We start from the raw sequence: 3,468 nt of genomic DNA, 5'->3' as shown, positions 1-3,468 counted from the left end.
AAATAAATAAATAAAACTTTTTTTTTTTTTTTTTTTTTTTTTTCGGCGTGAGCACAGGCAGACTGAGTGGCAAACAGAGGCAGAAAGAGAAGCAGGCTTCCTGCTGAGCAAGGAGCCCGGTGCGGGACTTGATCCCAGGATGCTGGGATCATGACCTGAGCCGAAAGCAAGCCGCCTAACCAACTGAGTCACCCAGGCATCCCAATAAATAAATCTTTTTTTTTTTTTTTATATTTTATTTATTTATTTGACAGAGAGAGATCACAAGTAGACAGAGAGGCAGGCAGAGAGAGAGAGGAGAAGAGGTTCCCCGCTGAACAGAGAGCCCGATGTGGGGCTCCATCCCAGGACACTGAGATCATGACCTGAGCCGAAGGCAGCAGCTTAACACACTGAGCCACCCAGGCGCCCTAAATCTTTTTTTTTTTTTTTTTATAAGAAAAGTATATCTCAAATATTTTATGGGACACAATTCTTGGAAACGTCGATTCCATGTTTATCTGTGATTCTAATTTAATTGAGTGTTTATTATTGTTATTTGCTAAAATTGGCCAGCCTTCCTGGATGGGGCCCTTCGAATTTAGGAGGACTGTAGCACTTCTTCTGGGCATCCACCCTCCAGAAAGGAGGAGAGGAGCCGCATTACCAGGACAAGAACAATCACTGTGCATGTCCACACACATTTTGGGACCTGTATCAACGTTCAGCCGGAGAAACGAAGAGCGTACATTTACTTTTTGAGGCACAATGCCATCTCTCCAAAGATCTAAAAGACAAAGGTAACACTGGGTTCCTGGGAGAAAGGGGGCCGGGTTGCCAGGAGGAAGAGGTGGGAGGAAAAGGCGTCCCTGCGCAGTCTACTATGCACAGTGTGACTTTGAACCAAAGGTATTGCTCGTTAGAAAGTTTCCACTAAGGTAGTGAAAGAGGTTAGAAATCCATATCAAACAGCAACACAATACGCCGCCGAGGAACAGGACATCGTGATTTCTGGTCGCGCATGGTAGGGGTGCACGAACTCTCTCTGTGAGACACCGGGGCTTTCCAGAGAAAGGGACCCTAGTAAGGCCGGTGCTGCTGGATCTGCTCGGCTCCGAGCTCCGCAGGGCACTGGGCACAGGAGCACCCGAGGCTGGAGAACGAGGTGTGAGCAAACCCACGGGATCTGCTGACACCGAGCTGGTTTGAAACCCTCATTTCCACGTGGCCTTAAGGACCCATGTGCTCATCAGCATATCTGTTCTGGCTTTTGTACAGGAAGTCCAGCCCCTGTTGAATAAGTCAAGAGCCAGTAGGAAGCAGAGCGGGTGGAGGGACACAAAGCGAGGTTGCGGGATACAACATCGAACCAGAGGAGCACTGGGTCACACCGCGATGCGGTGAATCTGGAAAACAGTGTCTGAACTGCCTGGAAAGGCGCTCCCTGATTGTGCTGTCCCTTTATCCTTCGAAAGGAACTTGGGGTTCTGGCCCACCTACCCGAGCCTGACTCTTGGAATGTCTCCCCACCGCCAGCCAGGGCAGGGGCCCTCCGCCCCTCCCCCGCCACAGAATGTCATGAGGTCATGCATTCTCACCCTGTTTAGATTCAAACTTTCCTGGCCTTGGCTTGGGTCTTGAGTGTCTCTCCTGCAGCAGCTCACCGTGTGGGGCCCGGACCTGACTTTTGTCACTGTGGAGGCTGCCAGGCGGCAGCGTCCTCTGCCTGTGCGGATGGCTTTCCAAGGAGGTGAGTCTTTGGCTTGGGTTGGACGTGTCAGGGGCCAGGCCAGGCCACCCCTGAAGCCCTTGGGATTCAAATGTGACACCGGCCAGGGGCACTTGGGTGGCGTTAGGTAGAGGAAGGGAGCGCACTGGACCCCCAGGGACAGCGACCTGGGGGCTGAGAGGCTGGGAGTCTGCAGAAACCTGCTAGGACGTTGGGCAGGGGCTCCTTGGAGGTGGGTCGGGCCCTGTCGGGGGAAACGCCCTGTGTGTGGGGAGAAAGGATGGCGGCAGTCTCGCCGATTCTCTCCGGGGACACACGCCTCCTTGGGCCCGGTGCAGGGAGAGGTGGGAGTGTGTCATGAGGGCGGCACAGGCCGGTCTTAGCCAGAACGCCGTTCCATGGGACTGTGTGCGGCCCAGTGTGCAATGGCGTGTCCTGCCCGAGACCTGGGCCGGTGGTCACTCTGAGCCCACGTGCCCCCAGGCCTCATAGGCCTTGTCTTGGATTCGGCAGGGTCGTGGCACCAGGTGGCCTCAAGGTAGGGTTCGGGCTCTTCAGCTGCTCTGGGTCGCTCCCCTCTTGAGGAATCGCAGTTCCCACCTGCTTCCTCTTGTCCTGTGTTCTGGGCTGCTGTCCCAGGCTGGCCCTGTGTCCAGGGTGTGTGGATGGTTCTGAGACGGGCTTACCGCAGGGTTTGGGGGGAGCTGTCCTGGCAGAGATCCAGGTCAAGTGTTCTTGTTCGCTTGTGCCGGGCCGGGGAGTAGAGGGTGGGATTCGCCGGGAGCCTCGAGGACCGGAAGGCTGGCGGGAGAGGGGCCCGAACGGTTCAGACGCTGTCTGTTCACAGGGCCCCTCCAGGTGCCTAGGATGGACCTTGCAGAAGGTCTCCAGCGGCCAGGGAGGCTGCTGAGGCCATTTCCCACAGGTCAGGGTTCCACCCAGACCCGAGTCTTGGGAGGCCGCCCGTGAGGCTGGAGAGTCGTGTGTGGGGGTCCGTGGCTGGTTCTCAGAGGCAGTGCTGGCCCAACGGCCTCTGCTGGGCAGACAGGATGACGTGCTGGGAGGGGCGGGGGCGGGAGGTCCCTGCGGGAGGCCAGAGCATGGAAAGGACTCTGGGACACTGGCAAACTGCACCTTTTGCTGTGATGCCCCTCACGCGAAGCCACGGGATTCACTGCTCTGCTCCCGGGGACTAAGGGTGTCCCGGGTCCTCCCTCCCGGCTGCGGATTCTCTGACCCCATCCGGCCCTTTCCTTCTGTCCACAGCATCTGCAGTGCTGGGACGCCATGTGGCCACGGACCCGGGAGCCTCCCTGTCTGCTTTCATGGCACGGCCCTTCCCCCCACCCACTGCCGGCGCCCCCCCCCACCGGCCACTCTGGGGGCAGCACCCCCGCCGCCCCTCCTGACCCAGCCATTCCCTCCTGGTGGCCCCCTGGTGCTGCCAGCTTTCTCCAGGACTCCGCTGGTGGCAGGAGAGGCTGGCCTTGGCCCCAATGGGACTGGGACCTGCAATGTCACTGTGCAGGTCAGGTCAGAACAGGGGTGCTCCGTGACCCCCCCCCAGACTCAGACCATCGTCCTCACTCCGGCCCCCCTCAGCTGGAGTGCTCCAGGGGCCCTCGGTGGGGGTGCTGCGTGTCCCGCACCCATCTCTTCGTGACAGCCTCTGCGGTGGAGACCAGCATGCCTGCCTCGGCCCGTGGGGGCTCCCAGGCCGGCAAGGGAGGCTTGGCCCCAAGCCTTCCACCTCCGGCTCA

The 3,468-nt window shown here is 58.6% G+C and overlaps 1 long non-coding RNA gene across 2 annotated transcripts; it reads left to right on the top strand.

The window, feature by feature from the left end:
• The first annotated feature begins 393 nt into the window (after window positions 1–393).
• Window positions 394–3,067, top strand: LOC123387510. Of its 2 annotated transcripts, none has more exons than XR_006601939.1 (3): window positions 394–779; window positions 1,258–1,729; window positions 2,975–3,067. It is a non-coding gene; the product is annotated as an uncharacterized LOC123387510 (long non-coding RNA). The 2 variants fall into 2 exon arrangements; XR_006601938.1 differs by having other exon boundaries at window positions 398–779; window positions 1,587–1,729.
• The last annotated feature ends 401 nt before the right edge of the window (window positions 3,068–3,468 follow it).

Source organism: Mustela putorius, unplaced genomic scaffold (assembly GCF_011764305.1).
Source record: "Mustela putorius furo isolate JIRA1106 unplaced genomic scaffold, ASM1176430v1.1 tig00003854_pilon_pilon_pilon, whole genome shotgun sequence".
Taxonomy (NCBI): Eukaryota; Metazoa; Chordata; class Mammalia; order Carnivora; family Mustelidae; genus Mustela; species Mustela putorius.
This window is presented reverse-complemented; position numbering and strand designations above follow the sequence as displayed.